General features: G+C 34.8%; 1 long non-coding RNA gene across 1 annotated transcript; it reads left to right on the plus strand.

The window, feature by feature from the left end:
- The first annotated feature begins 8,092 nt into the window (after window positions 1–8,092).
- On the plus strand, window positions 8,093–8,352 carry LOC121174969 (uncharacterized). Its single transcript, XR_005891811.1, has 2 exons — window positions 8,093–8,155; window positions 8,253–8,352. It is a non-coding gene; the product is annotated as an uncharacterized lncRNA (long non-coding RNA).
- Window positions 8,353–21,970: the final 13,618 nt, after the last annotated feature.

Here is a 21,970-nt window from a genome sequence, read left to right on the forward strand (position 1 = left end):
ACCCCTCCCAGCTGCCAACTAATATGCATGGAGGCAATGGAAAAGTTGCTTTCATTGACACAGGAGGAATTTTCTATGTTTTTCTCCAATATGTTGTGTACATTACAACTTCTCTTATATTTGGGCACCAGTCCTTATATTTTTCATTTTCTTACAAGTGCCTATTTGAAAACTTTTTCAAACTAACTCTATTGTTTTCATGTGTATGTGTAAAGAGTGGATATTTTCAGGTGTTTTGGCCATCCATAGTTTCTTTATTTTGGTCCTTTGTCCTACGAGATTCTTTTACATATTTGGTTTGACTGTAGTTGTTTTAAATGCTTGTCACAGGAGCTCAAGGTGGGTCTGAAACGGTGTTGGTGGCTTGAGAGATTAGGAAGCAGCACAGTCAGAAAGCATTCTTTAAACTAAAATTTATTGGAAGTGAATCCAATGGCCTTGTTGTCTAGAACAAGGTGAAAGCAATTTCAATAGTTTATTTTTAGCTGTAATTTTTTTTATTTTATTTCATGAAGAGTTTTGGATTATTTGTGAAGAAGTTGTGCTTCATCTGGTGGATTAATTGGACCTATATTTAATTAGAGTGTTTTGAACCAAAAGGGTAAAATCTTCTAAATATGCTCAACTCTAAGGTTTAACAATCTTAGCACAATGGGTTTGAGAAAAGTTAAGAGTGAGATGGTTAAAACTTCAAGAAAGCTTAGAATTGAAATGGTTAGTGGTTGCTGCCAAATTTTGACAGCAGATAGGCTGTCTTGCGGAAGTTCATATGTTAAGGTATGGAAGACTTAGTCTTTGATATTTTAGGGGACTTTAGATCTGGAAGTTCTCTTTGCAGCCTTCTAGGTCCCATAATTTTTCAAGTTTTGTAGAATATCTGCTGAATATTCTTGTCAGGTACGTTCCAACACCTGTTATGCAGATTTATTTTTGGTACAACTGCTGTTTTGGCTTAAATGGATGAGGTGTGATGTAAACTAATAAAGAGAAATTCTTACTCTAGTCCTAAGTAACAGTGGGAGCCTCAAACTTTATAATTTTCAGCTTAAATAATAGTAGCAGCATATTTAAGCTGAAACAACAAGATACGATGCCTTTGGCTCAAGATCCATTCTAGGTTGTCAAACAAGAAATTCAAGAATCTGTAAGTATTTTCTCTTTTCCCAAATCACCTAGGTTTCATTTTCGGTTCCATTTGGATAATAAAGCCTCCATTCTTTTTTTCATAGATCATGCAATGCACATACGATTTCTTTATTACTTGTATTAGTGGATCCATGACTTTACCTGATTCATCTTCTCAAGTCTGATTCCTGAGCAGCAATTATTAATTGGGATATTTTTGCTCCTAATAGCTTATGTAATTGATCTGAGTAAACTAGAAATTTTAGATGAAAGTTGCACATTTTGAAGCTAAACTTGTAGTTTATGTAATATCAAATATGATTACATTTTATAGGAGGTCCAACGTACTACAAACAACACTGCTGAACTTGCATTATAGAAACCTCTTATTGGAGAATTGAAGGGAACACAGAGAGATTCCGTCATGATCAAGTATCCGGCTTGGATTGGTCATCACTATCCACCACCACCTGCGACAAGTTCACCCCCATTGGCATTGCTTGCCACTATCTGCCGCTGAGTCGACTTGTACGTAACAGGTTCCATACAGAATCAGTTGTGCCACCGGAAATAATGTCCGAAGCTCATTTGGTATCTAACAATTAAATTAAGCACAATATCAACAGATTAAAGTGATTATTATGTCATCTTCAGCTTTTATATGTTGTTAAACGAGGGAAATTAAATTGTTATTTACAATTATGTGGGAAATTCAATGTTTAAAAAGTGAATGGAAGTCTCTTTGGTTTGTCAAAGGTATCAAAATAGGATTTTGTTTTATAATAATAATAATAATAATTTGGAAACATAAACATCTCAATAAATAACCAGTAATGTTAGTTTTTTATTAAGTGACTTTTACCCACAATTAAAACCTATAAGTACAAGTAAATGGTTTGAATCTATAGTCTTTCAATAATAGACACAATTTAATAACTTTTATCACAGTTGGAGGTTGTAGATACAAGTTAATATTTTTAATATCTAGTGATGGTTTTTGTCCGTAGGCATAGGTATTTTTCTTGTAGTGAGAGCATTGTAACCATGGTTATCAAACTCTCAAGTTAATTCATTAACTCTTACGAGTCCACTTGTTAGCTGCTAGTTGACTCTTGAGTAAATTCTTTTTTTAGTAGACTCTAGACAAACTCAATAAACTTTAAGTAAACTCGTTAGACTCTCGAGTTTACTACCGATTCAACAAGTTAGCAAGTTAAAAAAATTAGACCAAAATGTAAGTCATTATTTTAGGTTTTTTGTCTTTATAGCATTCATCATACCTTCATTTAGTGTATTATTTTCAAATACAAAATTCTCACCTTTAATAATATCAAACATTTGTTCTCTAATAACATCAAACTCTCAATGAGAATGATCTACCACTACTATAACTTTTGCGAGTTATTATCTGGTAGTGATGCATTATTACTAGACTTGGTTACTTAAATATTCTGAACATTATGATTTACTATTTTGTCTTATTATATTGTTAAAATATTTAATTAATATATTATTTATAGTTATTTTGTTATTATTTTTATATGAAGTATACTCTTACGAGTCTACGAGTTGAGTCATGAGTCAAGTCTATGAAACTCTCACGAGTCTGCGTAAACTTTCGAGTTTGATAACCTTGATTGTAACTATTGCACATGGATTTCTTTAGACCAATCAAAACATTGATCTTGAAGGAAAGAAATATAACTTTGAAATATTTGGACAAAGAGTTCAAAATGAAAAATATTTTAACATTTTTGGGTCATGCTTAAAAGGAAAAATAAAACTCTGCAATAAATAGTTAGGACTATGCCTTAGTGAAAATTCAGTTCCCAAACACTTTTGGTGAGTTGTAAACATTATTTGTTATATTCAAAAGGTTAGATGACTTATTAGATCTTTTATCTTATTTTTTATGTTCAATTTGATTATTTATATTTTAAAAAATTTATTTTGATCCTTTATTTTTTTTAAAATTGATTCAAAATGATTTTTTCATCCATCTAAAGTTTCACACCATCAATCAAATAAATATGTAAGCATTAAAATTCATTCAAAATATTTATATATTTTTCTAAAATGATTAAAAACATACAAGAGCATACATTTTCACATAAGATATTAAATATATTTTTATAGACCTTAAATTACAAATTACAATAACAAATTTCATAATTTATAATAAAAGTTGAAATTTATGTTAACTATATATTTCTTACGAAAATTCCTATTACTCATATTCCAAAACTTACTAAATTTGAATTAGTTATGTTACTCATTAAATTATCTTTTAGGACAATAGTTACCAACCAACAACCATGGCAGAATAATTTACTTTGGGAAAGTTGGAAAGTTGAAGAAGAAAAATATTTATTATGACAAAGGCTACAACTTTGAAACAAGTTATGACAAACATTTTGTGTAACTTGATATCTAATTTTTTTTCCTAAGATTTATATAGCACAGAGTATGAATATGTGCACTAAGATCAAAAGCATAATGAAACCTCGCAAATGATAAAAATTAAAAACAAAGACGAGACAAAAAAAATTGAGAGATTATAGGAATATGGTGAAAGAAAGATAAAATGCTTGTTAATGTGTTTCAAAATTTAAGTTATCAATTATATATAGTATTTGTAAAGTTTGACCCATTGGCAAAGGTTAATAAAATCATTTGATTACAAACTACAATTATTTATAACTTTTAAAAATAATACTCAAATATTTTATCTAAAAAGAACAAAAAATACAATTATTTCTACAATAAATATTATAAAAGAATAGAATATTTTATTAAAATATAAAATGACAAATAATACTTAAGGAATATTATTTACATATTTAAATTTACTAAAAACAAATAACTGTCATTAATAGAATAAAAGTATTGATGCTGAAAGCTCCCATAAAATATAAGTTTTTCCTCCTTTTCTTCTTCTCTCTTTTTCTTCCTACTTTTTTTCTTCAATCCACTCCCTCCTCCTTCCACCATGCGACCTTTTACATTCTATTCACACATCCTTCTGCATTCGGCACCATCATCAAAATGGGAAAACAAACTCTACTCGATAATTTTCTTTTGCCAATGCAATTTACCAATCTATATCTAAAGATTTGCAGTACCGTACAAATTACCAACAGTTTCCATGAGTTCTAAATCCAATGTTGCATCCAATAAACAAGAAAAGCTTGCCCCCAAATCGTATAGTTTCAGCAAATCCTTAACGTATGGAGACCCTCACCACACACAACCCCATCAGGTTCATCCATTACATCATCCTTTGTTTATAGTCTCATCAAGCCGCACCCCCTGCTATAACCGTTCGCTTGCAAGGCAGTGATAATTGATTTAACAGCCCAACTGGACGTCATTTGGAGGAGGAGCAATTTCATATCTGAATCGCTAGGGATTTTGTAGAGATCAAAGTCGTGGACATCATAGAGTAAACTAGCCATGGCTATGATAAAGCTTGATTTTTGGATGCCGGAGGGACCGTACAGGAGGAAATTCTGTTCAAAACAAAACATTAAGCTCTGTTCAAAACAAAACATTAATCAGACCTATGCTTGATAAGATTCCTTACGAACTATGGAGAGGAAGAAGACTCAATATTTCATACTTCATCCTTTTGGATATGAGTCTTTTATCCTTAGTATCAAAGATCAGGTTACAATGTTTGATTTAAAAGCGAATAGAGGAATTTTCCTTTGATATTCTAATATTTCAAAGGCTTGTAGAGTTTTGAACTCTAAAACTTTAGCTGTTAAAGAATCTATCCAAGTCAAGTATGGGTGGGCACGGTTGATTTGATCGTATTTGTGCCATCTTTTATCTAATCTGATCAATTGTAATCGCTTTGGATCGGATTGGATTTTGCATAGTGTAGGGCTTAAGTCTGCAATCTGATTCTAACCAATCATATTATAATCGGATTTTTATCCTTAGTACCAAAGATCAGCTTACAATGTTTGATTTAATAGCGAACAAAGGAATTCTCCTTTGATATTCTAATATTTCAAAGGCTTGTAGAGTTTTGAACTCTAAAACTTTAGCTGTTGAAGAATCTATCCAAGTCTAGCACGGATGGGCACGGTCGATTTGATTGTATTCGTGTCATCTTTTTATCTAATATGATCAATTGTAATCGCTTTGGATCGGATTGATTTTGTGTAGTGTAAGACTTAAGTCTGCAATCTGATTCGAACTAATCATATTATAATCAGATTGCATCATCAAATTTATTATTAAAATAAAAAAACATTTTTTTAAAAAAAGTGATACTAATAGTATGAGATTTAATATATTTAAATCAAAAACTATTTTTTAATCACTAGTCTAATATGAAAGATCTTTCATTTCAAGTTAAAAATTAAACCATGTCATATATTATAATTAGGGAGTTGCTACGTGCACCCAGCATTATTGCTGGGGCACCCAGCAAACAGTGAAGTGGCGAAACTGCCCTTCAGCAATTATTCTTCCGGAAGAAGGTTCTTCCGGAAAAGTTCCGGAAATAATTTTTCCGGAAAGTTTCCGGAAGAATCTTCTTCCGGAAGATTAATTTGTGTCTTCCGGAAGTACTCACAGACAATTTCCGGAAGAACGTCTTCCGGAATGTTTCCGGAAGAAGCTTCTTCCGGAAGAATTCCATTGTCTTCCGGAAGAAGCTTCTTCCGGAAGTTAGTTTTTTTTTTTAACAAATATTTTATTTTGTCTCCTTTATTACTTTTAATTGCATAAACTAATTTATAAAATAATTGATACTATTATGCATAAATAATCAAATAATAAAATAATTAATATTATTATGCATAAATAATTAAATAATTAGTGAACGTAATTATGACTAATATTTATAATTTGTTTTTTACGCGCATGTCAAATATTAATTTAAACCATAAAAATTAATTAATTCCTAAACGTGATTATTGTTTTATAACAAAATGAAGAAAAAAGAATTTTTATTTTATAATAATAAGTAAAAATAAAATAATATTTAATGCGTATGTAATGACGATTTTGCCCTTGTGTAAATTTCTTTAAATTAACGTTTTCAGGCTGTGTTTTACTGCGCTTTCTTTGTTTCTTCTTCCGTTTGCTTTCTTTCTTCTTCCGTTTGCTTTGTTTGTTTCTTCCGTTTGCTGTTGTTTCGGTGGTGGTCCCTTCAGCAGTCTGTTGGTGGTCCCGTGAAGTGAAGTATTTGAAGATTTGGTGGTCCCGTGTTCCGTATTTGAAGTTTTATTAGTGGCTGTTGTTCCTATTTTGTCGGAGGTACGCGTTTATTTCGTTTTCCGGTTAGTTTTTAGAGAAGAAAAACAGTAAAAAGTGTATCCGGAAGAAATTTTAGGCACAGAAGGATGAAGGTCCGGAATGACCACTTCCGGAAGAAGATCTTCCGGAAGTTACAAAGGCCAATTCCGGAGTGCAGGTTTCATATCGATAAGAATGTGAAGGCGAAGTGCAAATCTTTAATCGGGGAAAAAAATGCGTGGGACTATGTAATGGATAATTGGGGTACTTTGGTTGATTGTCCGTCCGAATACGAGTTCCATGAGTCATATCAGAAGTTTCAAGTTGCTTGTTCGCCTTGGCCGATGTTCGTTGACTATGTTAACGACACATGGATTATCCCCCACAAGGAAAAATTTATTACAGCATGGACGAATAAGGTCATGCACCTAGGGAACACAACAACAAACAGGTATTAACAACTGATTTTATTTGTTAGTAACGATTAATATTAAATGGTATTTAATTGTTGTATATTTTCATGTTTGTTGTGTATTTTAAATGTAGGGTTGAATCAGCTCATTGGGCTCTCAAAAGAGTACTACAAAATAGCGTTGGAGACCTATGTAGTGTTTGGGATGCCATGAACAACATGATCACGCTGCAACACGTCGAAATTAAAGCATCCTTTGAAACCAGTACGCATGTGGTTGGCCATGTATATAAAAAAACCTTATACAAGAGGCTTCTTGGGATGGTTTCGAGGGATGCTTTAAATCAGATTGCTTCTGAGATTGACCGTCTACGTTATCTCGGCAACAATCTCTCTTCTTGTGGTTGTGTGATGAGAAGCACGCACGGCCTTCCTTGTGCATGTGAGCTTTCTAGGTATACTGCTAGCAGCATCCCATTGGAGTCAGTCCATCTTTTTTGGAGGAGACTTTGCTTTTCAGACCAAGGGTTATGTGAGACGGAAGTCACCATCAAGGAAGAAATAGAGGTCATATCTAAAAGGTTTGATGAACTTGATGTGGCTGGCAAAGTAAATCTGAAGAGTAAACTTCGAGAAATCGCATACCCTGATCATAACTCTATGTGCCCTCCTCCATCAAAGGTGAACACTAAAGGTGCACCGAAGAAACCGATGAAAAGAAGTCAAACATCCACAAAGCGTGATCCGTCTTACTGGGAGTATGTTGATGCTTTTCATTCTGTTCAAAGCAGCAACTCTCCAGTGAAACGAAGTGCATCATGTTCTCAACCGCGTCAGCCAACAAGGATCATCCCGATGTTGGATCAATTTGCGTCATTCTTTCAAGGTTTCATTCGTGACGTTGTGGATGTGAAAGCGGACGGTAACTGTGGATATCGGTCCATTGGCGCTTTATTAGGTATGGGGGAAGATTCGTGGCCGTTAGTGCGTAATGAATTGCTTAAAGAACTTGGCAGGTGGTCGCATGAGTACATGAACCTCTTCGGTGGCACAGAGAGATTTGAACAATTAAAGTTGTCCCTACTTGTTGATGGATTTTCAAAGGTATGTTTTTAGGTTAATTTTTTTTAATAACAATGTTTAAATTACTTACATGTGTATGTTTGGTTCATTCAGGTTAGTGTGGACAAGTGGATGGATATAACAGACATGGGATATGTGATTGCTTCACGGTATAACGTAATCCTTGTATCGTTGTCCCAACAACAAAGCATGACATTTTTCCCTCTTAGAAGTCAACCACCACCTGACTCTTCTGGCCACCGCATCATATGTGTCGGTCACGTGTTTGGAAATCATTTTGTTCAGGTACATTGAATATAGTTAGTGTAACAATTATGCAATGACTTCGCTTGTTCGTTTGGCACGGTCAGCGCATGATATAATGTTTGTTCATGTACAACAGGTTTATTTGAAAGACCATTGTCCGTTGCCGCCCCCAGCGCTGTTGTGGTCAACCAATTGTTATTCTCAGGCAAAGCAATGGGCAATTCCATATATTAGTAGAATGCAGGAATACACAAGCTTGATGTCATTCAAAACACACTATGTAGACCTAAATGAAGACTAAACATTCATTGTTTATTTATTTGTATTCATTATGCGATATAATTCGTTGTAACCCGTCACTAACCAATTAATATTATCAACTACTCGTTTGGTTAAGCAAGGAAATTGTTGGTCCAACAAAAATCATTTACGCGTACAGCATACATCATTGTCATAATTGAGACTTTGTTTAATTTTTTGTTTTTTTGTTGATGTAACCTTTATATGTTTACGGCGTGTTTAATTCCCATAATAAAGTTGAATGCGTTGTTTCAGTGGTCCAAAAATTTAATTGTTAAAAGGGTTCATTTCGTAGTTTTTTGGATTTTGAGACTTTGTTTTGACGTGTTAGTTGACGGAACTGGGGAACGGGACTATTTTTTTTGGATTCTTTGACGTCCAAACATGAGAAATGGCCACCATCCATTGTCTCAGGGCACAGACACACCCACGCAAAAAAATCCCAAACATGGGTACTTGAACATGGAAAAAAGATTCATTTATGTAATTCTTACAAACAAAACTCATGATTCTAAAAACTTATGTTTTTTATGTAATTCTTACAAACATGGAAAAAGGGTTCATTTATGTAATTCTTACAAACATGGGTACTTGAACATGGAAAAAGGGTTCACTTATGAATTATTAATCATTTTAAAAACTTTTATTTTTTATGTAATTCTTACAAACAAAACTCATGATTCTAGGTTCCCTTTTTTTAAAAATAAATTTAAAACAACCGTAAACTTCGCTTAAGGACCACAAACAATCGGAATAACAAACTATATTATAAAATAATAAACTGTGCAAAACACGTCAACTATATTAAACAAAAACTGTAATAATTACAAATATTCATGTCAACTACAACACAACAAAATATATACAATGATCAATGGTCCGTGCGGCGTCTCTGATGAGCCCTGACCGTCCCATCAGCACTGGGTCCCCCTCTCGCGATCGTCAGGCAGTCCTGCATAATGTCATATAACTCTGTGCCTGCAGTGACTATCCTAAGGTTGAGCACACGCTCCAACCTCTATGCAATCGCCTCATATCCCTCGTAATCATCCTGTCAAAGTCAGTAAAAACATTTATTATGAAATTCAAAATAAACAACAACTCATAAAACATTAAACGCGCAAATAATCTTACCACATATGGAGGGGGGTCAAATGCCACTGGAACCTGGGGGCTGGGCGGCTGTATGTAGTCCTCAGGGTCTGCAGCTGGTGCATCCCTCTGCTGGTCAGCTGCCTGGGTCGGTGTCATGAAAGGGTGAGATATGCGGAAAAACCACTCAATGTAATCCGCAGATACCTGCCCAGGCACTAAACAAGGCTGACCCGCAGGTAGTAAGTGATCCGCAAACTCCATCCACCTGTCATCTATCTGATCCTGTGACAATCGTGCACTAACAGGCGGCGGAGGGATGCTCTGGATGTAACCGAACTGGCGTACCACCCTCTCCGGTCGAACTGCGACGATCATAGGACCCCATCTGAGCTGACCCTGGAACGATGAAATCTCCTGAAACGCCCTAACACCCCGATGCTCCGTGTACGGCAACCAGGACACATCTGTGACGGTCAAACCATCACAACGTGCCCTGTAGGGTGCTCCTGTGATGCCCTTCATGTGCGCCTTCGACGTCAACCACCGGGAAGCACGTGGGGACGTCTCCTGGTATGTATCGTCAGTCACGCACTGATGCACACTAGGGAAGTGCTCATAGATCCAGCACTACACAATAATTGAGGTTAACATAACATAAAAACATGTTTAAATCATAATCGAACCTAACATATTAATAAACACAAAATTTACCTGAAATAGCGTCAAGTACCCCGCAAGCTGTCGGGTGGTTGTCCTACAAGCCTCATCTAACTGGTCGTACATATGAACCAGCGCGGCAACCCCCCAAGCGTAACCACCACTATGAGCGAGGTCCCGGAAAGCGTCAAGGTGGACCACATGCACGTATGTTGCACTCTTATTAGCAAAAAGAGTGCAACCGACAAGGTGCAGCAAATAAGCGCGAGCTGCGACAATCCACCGCCGGGCCTGACATCTGGTCTCATAAATGTCACGAACCCATCCTAATCGTACATATGCTCCACGTGTGAGTGCTGTCTCGGCTCTGGCCTCCTCCGCAGACACTTCCAGCAACTCCGTGAGCAAGAATCTGGCCTCCTCCGTAGAAAGAGCGTGGAAACTGTGCAAGGCGCCAGTGATGGGCAAATGTAGAATGGACGACACATCATCCAATGTGATCGTCAGCTCTCCTACTGGAAGGTGGAAGGTGCTAGTCTCACTGTGCCACCTCTCCACAAATGCGGATATAAGTCCAGGATCGCCAGTAATAACTGAACAATCTATCAGTGGACTTAATCCTGTGGCAGCCACCAGGCCTTCAATCTCAGGCACTGGCCTCCCAATCAGTGTCAGCTTCCTCCCATGTGACACTAACTTCAAATCAGGACGTTCCTGATTTGAAGTACAAATTATACAATTATTAAAAAAAATTAATCATAAACAAATAAATAAACAATGACAAATAATTAACAAATTAAAATACCTGTCCACTCCACACGGCATGTGCAACATGCTCGGCAAATGATGTGAGCACTGACGGGTCACGTGGACCACCAGGGAATCCCTCTGCAGCATCATCACCATCTGACCCCTCACCACTATCAGCACCCTGTGCGTCCGCACGCATCTCAGGTGCCTCCGTAGGCTGCTCAGGGACATCATCAGTCATGTCAGCGACGTCCTCAGCCATATCACGTCCCTCCGTAGTCATCTGATGAACGCGTAGCCTACGGGCTGAGGCAGTAGGCCTACGCCTCTCGGGAACATCGCCAGCATCCTCGTCAGCAACTCTATCTCTGCCTACAAATCTACCTATGGCACGACCTAAACCTCGTGTTCTGGCCATGATCTGTAAATCATGTCGAACACGTTTTTTTTTCGGTCAAAATATACACAATTTTCTTTATAAAAAATCAACTTTATTTATAAACAAATAAGACTAACTTAAATCAAATCATTTTCACACATACACGACCTAATTTTAAAAAAAAAATTAAACAACTTCATTTATATAAAAAAAACAACTAATGTAAAATAAAATTATTAATAAACATGCACAACTTAATTTTTTTTAAAAAAAATTAAACAACTTCATTTATAAAAAAAAAAAACACAACTAATATAAAATTATTAATAAACATGCACAACTTAATTATAAAAAATTAGTATTTTATAAAACTTCCAAAACACACAACTTTAATAACTAATGTAAAAAAAATTAATTAGTAAACATCCAACTCTTAATTTAAAAAAAAATAAGAAACTTCATTTCTAAAAAAAAACACAACTAAATTACTTAGTAAACATCAACAAGTTAATTTTTTTTTTAAAAAAATAAACAACTTCATTTATAAAAACAAAACACAACTAATATAAAAATAATTCATTACTAAACATCCACAACTTAATTTTTTAAAAAAATTAAACAACTAATGTAAAAAAAAATTATTTAGTAAACATCCACAATTTTTTTAGTAAATAAAATACTTCATTTATAATAAAATAAACTAATTAATTATAAAAAATTAGTATTTTTATAAAACTTCCAAAACACACAACTTTAATTATAAAAATAGACAACTTCATTTTTAAAGAAAAAACACTAATTTAAAAAAATAAACAATAAACAAAAACAAACACAACTACTTTTATAAAAAAATTAATTTACAAATTAATATTTAGTAAAAATACACAATTTAAATTATAAAAAAAATATGACATCAAAAACCCAAACTTCATTTTTCATAAAATCTAAAAAACAAAATAACCAAAATAAATAAAATAATTCATTTAAAAAAAAACAAAACAATTTCTGTTTAAAAAAATTTAAAAAAAACACAAAAAAAAAAAACCATTTCCGGAAGAAGTGGTTCTTCCGGAAACCTTCCGGAAGAAGGGGTTCTTCCGGAAAGGTCTTCCGGAAATTTGAAACTTCTTCCGGAAGTGCGCGTCTTCCGGAATTCTTCTGGATGAACCACTTCTTCCGGAAAGTTCCCGGAAGAGGTTTTTCCGGTCCGGAAGACGTTTGGTTACTTCCGGAAGAACCCTTCTTCCGGAAACTTTCCGGAAGAACCCTTCTTCCGGAAACTTTCCGGAAAATGTTCTTCCGGAACTTCCGGAAGAACCCCTAACGGGTCTTCCGGAAGTCTCCGCCGTCAGCCTCCTTTCCCCATTTTTTCCGGCGTCCTCTCCTCTCGTCTTCTACCCTAAGGTTACTATCCTAAGGTAACTATCCTAAGGTTCCACTGCTACAAGCTATAACAATGTTGTATCATACAAGCAAAGGGGAGTTAGGGAGACTAACCTCGTTCGCGGAGAAGAAGAAGACGAGGTTCGCGCTTGCCTTGCCGGAGAAGAAGAAGCAGTTCGCGGAGAAGGGAGAACAAGCTTCGCGGAAGGAATGAGCAGCAGCAGAAAAGTTTCTTCCGGAGAGGGGGGGGCTTTTTATAATTTTTTATTAAAGGGCAAAATTGTCCATTCATAAAAGTTGCTGGGTGCACCAACAATATTGCTGGGTGCACCTAGCATCTCCCTTATAATTATAGTAATAATAGATCACTAGCCTTAACATGAAAAATATATGATAAATTGGGTTGGCTAAAAAGCCCAAATCTAAAGGTTAAAAAATATATCAAAAAATAAAATAAAATAAAAATTTACTAAGTAATCAGGTGGATCAAATCGAGTTATATTTTTACAAGTGAAATTTGAGATTCGATTCAAACTCATTAAATTTGTAATTTTTCAATCCATTTCGAACAAATGATCTGAACCAATCTGGATTTTCCGATTTGGATTCACCCCTAATGTCAAGTTCAATGATGAACTAATGTTTGATACGAGACTATAAAATCTTAAAGGTGATATAAAAAATATGTAAATTGGTTTGTCTAATCTTCCATGAACATATGAGGTCAAACCATATGATGTAGTCAAGCCTTAGTCTGAATCACCATCTAATCAACAAACTCACACTACTAGAAAGAATGTTTTTAACAACACTACGTTAACATTGCTTTTTATAAAACTGATGTTAATAAAAATATACTGGCATATTCATAAATAATGTGAGTTCACTAACATTGATTTTTAAAAAATCAATTCGTTAACATCGGTTTTTGAAAAAACCTGATGTTAACAACTGCTAAAATGACATCAGTTTTTATAAAAATTGATGTTATTTTGATTAATTCTTCATCGGTTTTTATTATAAAAAAAAAACCGATATTGTGTTTTAACCCAAATTAAAATCCCAATCATCACTCTGTTCTCTTTTCATGTAAAGTCGGTTAATTTCCTTCCAAACCCTTCACCAGAGCTCTCACTTTCACCCTTGTGATGCTCCTCTCCCTCACGACTTTGACTCACAACGGTCCTCACCCTCAGTCTCACCGCTCTCACTCTCCCTCACTGTTGTGACCCCATCACCGCCTCCCACGTGGTCTGCTATGACATTGTCACCATTTTGTCTTCTCACTACCTCGCGACTTGAAGCCCTCTTTGGTTTCGTGGCCTGTTTCTATGGTGACACTTCCTCTTCATGTTAGCACCAGAAAATGTGCTCTCTGAGCAACGCCTTTGCTTCTTGTTCGAGCTATATACTTGGGTGGTTGCATTCACATTTTAAAGTGCTTGGTGTATTAACTTACTCATATTCGTACTGAAAATGTGTTCTTTGTTTCTAACACAAATCATGGGCTAAAAGGGTTTTAAGCTAAGCTAGTTCCAGAAGCTGAAGCTCATGGTCCTTTAATTTTAATCAGAAATTTGTATCTTTGTCATATCATATCCATAATTTGTCATATTAATTCGTATGAAAAGTTGTATCATGAATATTTTGTTTGCCAATGACATATTTTGTTGCTCTAGGGTGTTGAAGTAGTTTTCATTATTCATTTTTGGTAGGCTGTGATGGTCAAAAGTGGGGCTATTTTGAATCATTTTAGGTTTTCATCGTAATTAATTTATTAGCATTATAATCTCTATAATTTCTCTGTCCATGTCCCTTTAAACCTTCATCACATGCTACTTAATAATAGAAAGGGCCACAATTGAATGCATTTTGAAAATTTTAATTAATAATGTCCTGTGATTAACTTTATTAATTTCAATAAAGAGTCAATAAAAAAACATTAGAATTAGTTGTCGCTAATGAATTAGTTTCAGGAGTTGGTTTTAACTTTTCAACTAATGCAAAGTCAGGTTCTTAAGCATATAATGTAGATCATATCTTCTATCTGGCTGTCTAATGTTCATGATGCAGCAGGCACAGGCTGAAGTTTGTTAGATAAATGGCCTCAGTTATCTTAAGAAGGGGGGGTTGAATTAAGATACAAAGACTATTCCCCAATTAAATTCAAAATAAACTTCTTTCAAGCAAAAGATAAATAGCAATAAATAAAAGAAGTTTAAGGGAAGAAAGAAATACAAACTTGATTTATACTGGTTCAGCCACTTCCTGTGCCTACGTCCAGTCCTCAAGCAACCCACTTGAGATTTTCCACTCTCTTTGTAAAACTCCTTTTACAATGTCTGAACCACACATGGACAATCCTTCCCTTGTGTTCAGGAATCCTTTACAACAAGAGACCCTCGGTCTCTCAGTCCTCACTAGTAATCGATTACAATAATGGTGTAATTGATTACACAGTTACTTCTGAAGAGTTATGATTATTCTCATTTGAAATTTGAATATTTAAACACTGGTAATCGATTACCAACTTACTGTAATCGATTACATAACTTTGAAATTTAAATTCAAATTTCTTATGGCTGTTTTAAAACGTTCCAAACCTCTGGTAATCGATTACATGCTTTTTAAAATATTTAAAACCTTTTCAGAAAGCATATTGGCCACTGGTAATCGATTACATCCTTTGGTAATCGATTACCAGAGAGTAAATCTCAATTTAAAATGATTTAGATAAAATTCTTTGGCCAAACCTTTTTCTTTTTCAATTTGGAAAATTCTTCCTAAGATTCTAGAGATCAACTTGATCATATATCTTGATTTTCTTGGATTCTTGGATTCTTGTCTTGAATAAAACTTAAGAAGCACTTGATCCTTTGGCATCATCAAAACATCAAAATATCTTGCTTCTACAATCTCCCCCTTTTTGATGATGACAATATCCTGAAATCAAGATAAACTATATACAAGTTGATAGCGCGTACACACAACCCTTACTCCCCCTATCTTTTGGAATTTACGCCTAAGTTAGTGATTTCTAACCCATGTTTTCTCCCCCTTTGGCAACATCAAAAATCCAACAACGTATAAGGGAAAAAACTATGGAAAACAATCAATAGTAAACAAAGTCAGTCATAAACTGAAGCAGACCACACAAAGTCTTAACCAATCAATTTAAAGTCAAGAAATAGTAATAAAAGTGCAAGTTAACCATAATTAAAACAATAAAAGCCAAATACATGGCTGAAATAAAGAACTACTAGAAAGAACTATGGAGCAGTCGGTGGATCAAAGCAACAGCGAATGAAACCCATGTTGTCTTTAAGCTGAGTAATCCGTGTATCCATGCCTTCAAAATGAGCATCCATGGCATCCAAACGGTCACCTACGAATGCTTGAAGGCCACACAATTTAGAAATGACTTCATGCATAAGAGTAAAGGAAGCATCTCTCTGTGGCAGAGGAGATGGAGTACACTCATCAGGAATTGGTGGTGGTAAATCTTGTTTCCTAATCCACTGTCCATCAATATCCTTACGGTACCCAAAAGAAGTTACCGCTCCAGCACCAATGGTAAAAGATCTCTTGACTTGAACAAAAGGTTCATCATCGAGAGAAATTTGAAAGTAACGAAGAAAAAGAGTGACTAACTGAGGATACAGAAGAGGTGCATTGGTTCGTAATGCCTTATGCATACGGTACTTAACCAAGTGGGCCCAGTCGATCTGATGATTGGTAAGAAAAGCCCACATCAAAATCAAGTCCTCCTCAGAGGCTTGAGCAAGATTAGACGAACGGAATAACAAAATTCTAACAATGATGTAGTGCATGATGCGGCAATCAAAGGTTAATGACCCGACAAGCAATCTGCCGGTCATTACAGACCATACAGTGAGCACCATGACTCGAATAATCAAACTTCCAGTCATCAACAACAGTGCCCTCAAAAGGAACACCTTGAATGGGTAATTTAGTCAATGAGAAAAACAGAGAATGATCAATGACAAGAGGAATACCATGCACCTCAGAGTAAAGTGTACTATCCTGAATTCTTAAGTTATTGTAAAAGACTCTAACTAGTTCAGGATAATGAGGCAACTTTAAAGACATAAAATCAACTAAACCAGAGTTTTGAAATACTTGATAGCAATCAAATGTCTCATCATCAAAGAAAGTTGTGTCTAGGTACTTAGGGTCTAATATGGTTCTAGTAGAAAATTGAGAAGAGTATTGCAGACGTTGATCATCTAAAGAAAATAGAGTAGATGATCATGGAGATGACAAGGAAGGAGCAACTGGTGTTGTGGGTGCTTCAGATGGTCCGTGGCGTCGATGGCCAGCAGTGGTGGTGGTGGTGGAAGAGCCCTTTTGCTTTTTCATCGATTCAGCCATTGGAGGAAGTTTTTGCAGATTTCAATCAATGGAATCAAAAGAGGATAGAAAATGATGAAGTTTGAGCTTTGTGGAACGTGATTTGGTTAAGAAACGAAGAAGATATGAGGATTTGAAGTTTGGGAAGAAAAAAAAGGGCGCACAATCATGAGTTTCGTGACTGCAATGTTTGAAACACATGTTATTTATAGTCGAGGACGAATGGTAATCGATTACAGGGCCATATTGCCTACTGGTAATCAATTTTAGGACCATACTGCTTACTGGTAATCGATTATAGGGATCTGTAATCGATTATAGGCTACCTATTCTTGTGTAATCGATTACACGTAATGGTAATCGATTATCAGAACACCAAACAAGGCTTTTCTCCTAAAAATTGCCTATTTCTATTATCTAAGAACATCATCTAACTCTATCAATCAATTATACTAACAAGCATACAATATTAATCACGCAAAATCAAAACACAATAACACATCAATCAAAAACACAATCAAATACTTACAATTAAACAAAATCAAACATCAATCTCAAACACAATCAAAAACTCATTCAAAAACAATCATCAAAGACAATCAACATTTAAGCAGAAAACAAGCATCAAAATTCAATCAAGATTTAACAATCATAAGCAAAAAATAATTAAAAGTAATTAATCAAACACAAGTGACCTTTGTTTGTTGTCTCCATGGATCACATATTTACTATCTTTAGGAGAAATATGAATAAACTCTGATGCATCTCCCACCATGTGTTTGGAGAAATTACTATCAATGTATCAACTTTTTTATTCTCCGCTTTCATAGTCTTTCAACATGAAACCCAAATTTATGATTTTATTTTTCTGAATCACTTGAAGAATTTACGTCATGATCTTCCCAAGTGATTTATGCTTTCTTTTCTTTCTTTTCTTTGAGATTCCTCTTGTCGGATTTTTCTATTCTTCTTTTAAAGACAAGACAATCGAATCTCATGTGCCCATTTTGATTGCTTTCATAGCATGTTGGGGCTAAGGAGGAATCTTCTTCTTTCTTCTTTGTATTGATGTTTGATTCCCTTTTATTTCTTTTGTTTCTTAGAAATTTATTGAACCTTTTCACAAAGAATCTGAAATCATCATCATCTTCTTCTATTTCAGTCAAGTCCTCTTTGTCACTTTCTTCTTGAATAAAAGATGATGAGGCTCTGAGTGCTATTCCTTTTCTCTTTATATCATTCTCTTCATGTTGATGGAGTATCATAAGTTCCATTTCATGTTCTTGAAGTTTTCCAAAGAGAGTGGCAAGAGACATATTAGTGAGATCTCTTGATTGTGTAATTGGTTTTACTTTTGGTTGCCATTGCCTGCTTTAACATCTCAACACTTTGTTAATAAGATCTTCATTAGGAAATATTTTTCCCCATGATGCAAGATGATTAACTATACGAGTAAATCTCTTCTGCATATCTTCTATGGTCTCATATTGAAACATTCTGAACAGTTCATATTCATGTGTGAGAGTGTTTATTCTAGATCTCTTGACATCAGTTGTGCCTTCATAGCTTACTTGCAATGTATCCCACATTTCTTTTGCATTTTTACAATTTGAGACTCTAAAATATTCATCCATGCATAATGCAGAAGTGATTATATTTTTGGCCTTTAAATTGTATTGAACCTTTCTTCTTTCATCATCATTCTATTCTTCTCTTGGTTTTTCTATAGTTGCATTTCCCACAAACTTTGTAGGAATAAAGGGACCAACTTCAATGGCTTCCCATATATTTTAATCTATGGCTTCAATAAGGATTTGCATTCGGGTTTTCCAATAGTGATAACCCTCGCCATTGAACATAAGAGACCTATTAATAGAATTTCCCTCAGGAAATGGAAAGTTGGATAAGGCCATATCTATTCTTGAAGTTTTTAAACTTTATACAAGAATCCTGCTCTGATACCACTTGTTAGACAAATGGCCTCAGTTATCTTAAGAAAGGGGGTTGAATTAAGATACAAAGACTATCCCCTAATTAAAATTTCACTCTCTCTTTTTGGATTAACAATGCACCCTTAACATGAATTACTCAAAAGACAATTCAAAATAAACTTCTTTCAAGCCAAAGATAAATAGCAATAAATAAAAGAAGTTTAAGGGAAGAGAGAAATGCAAACTTGATTTATACTGGTTCGGCCACTTCCCGTGCCTACGACTAGTCTTCAAGCAACCCACTTGAGATTTTTCACTCTCTTTGTAAAACTTCTTTTACAAAGTCTGAACCACACAGGGACAACCCTTCCCTTGTGTTCAGGAATCCTTTGCAACAAGAGACCCTCAGTCTCAATCCCTTTTCAGAAGTAAGAAGAAGAGAAGAAGAAATCTATCTTGAAAGAGAAAGATATTACAATTGAAGATTAATCAAGATTCCTTATTGAATATAAAAGTGTTTGACCAAAGAATCCTTTTTGAGAGGATAAGACATTTCAGTACAGAAAAACTCTCTTAATCTTTTGAGAAGATAAGACTTTTTGGGCAATAAAAACTTTTAAGAATTTTCGTATCCCAAGTCACTTTTATATAGGCCTTTGATGGCCATTCAAAAACATTTGAAAATATGTAACTGTTGGGAGTTATATTCGAAAATCCTCACTGGTAATTGATTACAATAATGGTGTAATCGATTACATAGTTACTTCTGAAGAGTTATGACTATTCTCATTTGAAATTTGAATATTTAAACACTGGTAATCGATTACCAACTTACTGTAATCGATTACACAAATTTGAAATTTAAATTCAAATTTCTTATGGCTGTTTTAAAACGTTCCAAACCTCTGATAATCGATTACATGCTTTCTAAAATATTTAAAACCTTTTCAAAAAGCATATTGGCCACTGGTAATCGATTACATCCTCTGGTAATCGATTACCAGAGAGTAAATCTCAATTTAAAATGATTTAGACAAAATTCTTTGGCCAAACCTTTTGCTTTTTCAATTTGGAAACTTCTTCCTAAGATTCTAGAGATCAACTTGATCATATATCTTGATTTTCTTGGATTCTTGAATTCTTGTCTTGAATAAAACTTGAGAAGCACTTGATCCTTTGGCATCATCAAAACATCAAAATATCTTTCTTCTACAAAATTGATGTGGTTGTGAAATTGTTTGATGTGACATCATTGTTATCATAAAATGAACACCTTGGTCCATATGTAAAATTAAGTTTTATGGTCATGTGAGCCATGCAAATAGGCTTTTCATAAGCAAAACTCATTAGAAAATGAGTTGAAAACTTGTCCAAAGGGAATGTCACCCACTCTGGGGCCAAATAGATTATGTTTAGGAAATGAGTTGAACACTTGTGGAAGGAATTACCCATATCCTAAGTGATGAATGTTAGTTAAAAATCTATTTTTCCTAAAAGAAAAAAAGACTTAACCTTTATGTATGAATCTACTATAGAAAAATATCTTCCTGAATGGGATAGGTCACACCTTTAATGAAAAAAGTGAGATTTCCATGAATGGAATAACTTTGTTAGTATCATAAAGTTATTAATTAGATGGATCAAAGTTGCATGAGCCCTGTGTATAAGGAAAGCGTTGAATAGTTCTGGCAATTTACCTTTGAAAGAAGTCAATTTGGATAAGGATGGAAAATATTTTTGTCCTTGTATAAACTATTTGAATAAAAGACAACAAGCATTAGACGACATAAGAGAACATCTTCTGTGAAATGAAATTAAGAAGAATTATACGTGTTCAATTTCCCATATAGTTCCTTTTTCTCCAATTTTCAACAAATATATTCAAGGGAAATGAAATACCGGAAAGGGCACCGGGTTGTCAAGTATTTAAAATTAAAACAAAGTGATCCGAGTATCAAACTCAGCGAACTTGCTTATTAGACAGAGTTTTATTCATAAGTAAGACATTGTTGGAGCAACATTGATAAACGATGGTTAAAAATAGAAATAAACTACTTCTATGGTAAAAACAGTAAATGCAAGTAAGTAAAAGTTGATAGCAATAGGTAAAAAGCGTTGGGTCTTTCTAACAAACAAGCTGATGCATTTGAGGATATTTCTATCAACCATGCCTTTGTGTTCTATGCTGTAGCCTAAAATACTAAACCTCGGTCCTTCTTAAGTTTAGACTAATTTAACCTAAGCTTCGTTCGCAGATCCCTCTTGTAAGACTAGGCTTAACTTAAACAACATTATCGTAACAGCATATTCATAAAACCAAAACCCCAATAATCCATCCCTGGTAATGTGGTTATTCAGTCCTGCTTCTATCAAGTTCTAAGGCAACAGTACATTTCCCAATGCTAAAGTCACCTAACTGTACACACAAATGGGTGATCAGACCAAGAGCATGTAGGAATTAAGCATTGAAAGAAGCATTGAATGCATAAAACACAATTAATTAGATATTAAAGTAATTACATTAGTTGTTCCTTAGAAATCCCCAACAAGGGTGTTTAGCCAGCCATTACAGAAAAACCCTAACATAAATGAGATTGAGAGTACAAAACAATTGTTCCTTATACAAGAAGGGGGATCCCTCCTCCTCTTCTCAGCATCTCACAATCACCGTACAGCTCACTAATCTCTCTCTAATTGAAGAACCCTAGGCTTCTCTTCAAAGCTGCTCCTCTTTTTGCCTCTAGAGCTTCTATCACGAAATTTGCACTGTGGTGCACTTGCTCTGGAATTCTGTACTGCTTGCTAAAAATTGTGTACCCTAATTCTGCACAAGACATGCTTTAAATAGGCTTTGAATCTGCGACGTTGTGCTTAGCGCCAGCCTCGTACTTAGCATGAGTTAGTGGATTTGAGCTTAGCACCAGTCATGCGGTAAGCCTGGCTAAAGACAACTATTGCGCTTAGTGAGCAGATCTCGCGCTTAGCGTA

Source organism: Glycine max, chromosome 6 (genome assembly GCF_000004515.6).
Source record: "Glycine max cultivar Williams 82 chromosome 6, Glycine_max_v4.0, whole genome shotgun sequence".
In the NCBI taxonomy this organism is placed as follows: Eukaryota; Viridiplantae; Streptophyta; class Magnoliopsida; order Fabales; family Fabaceae; genus Glycine; species Glycine max.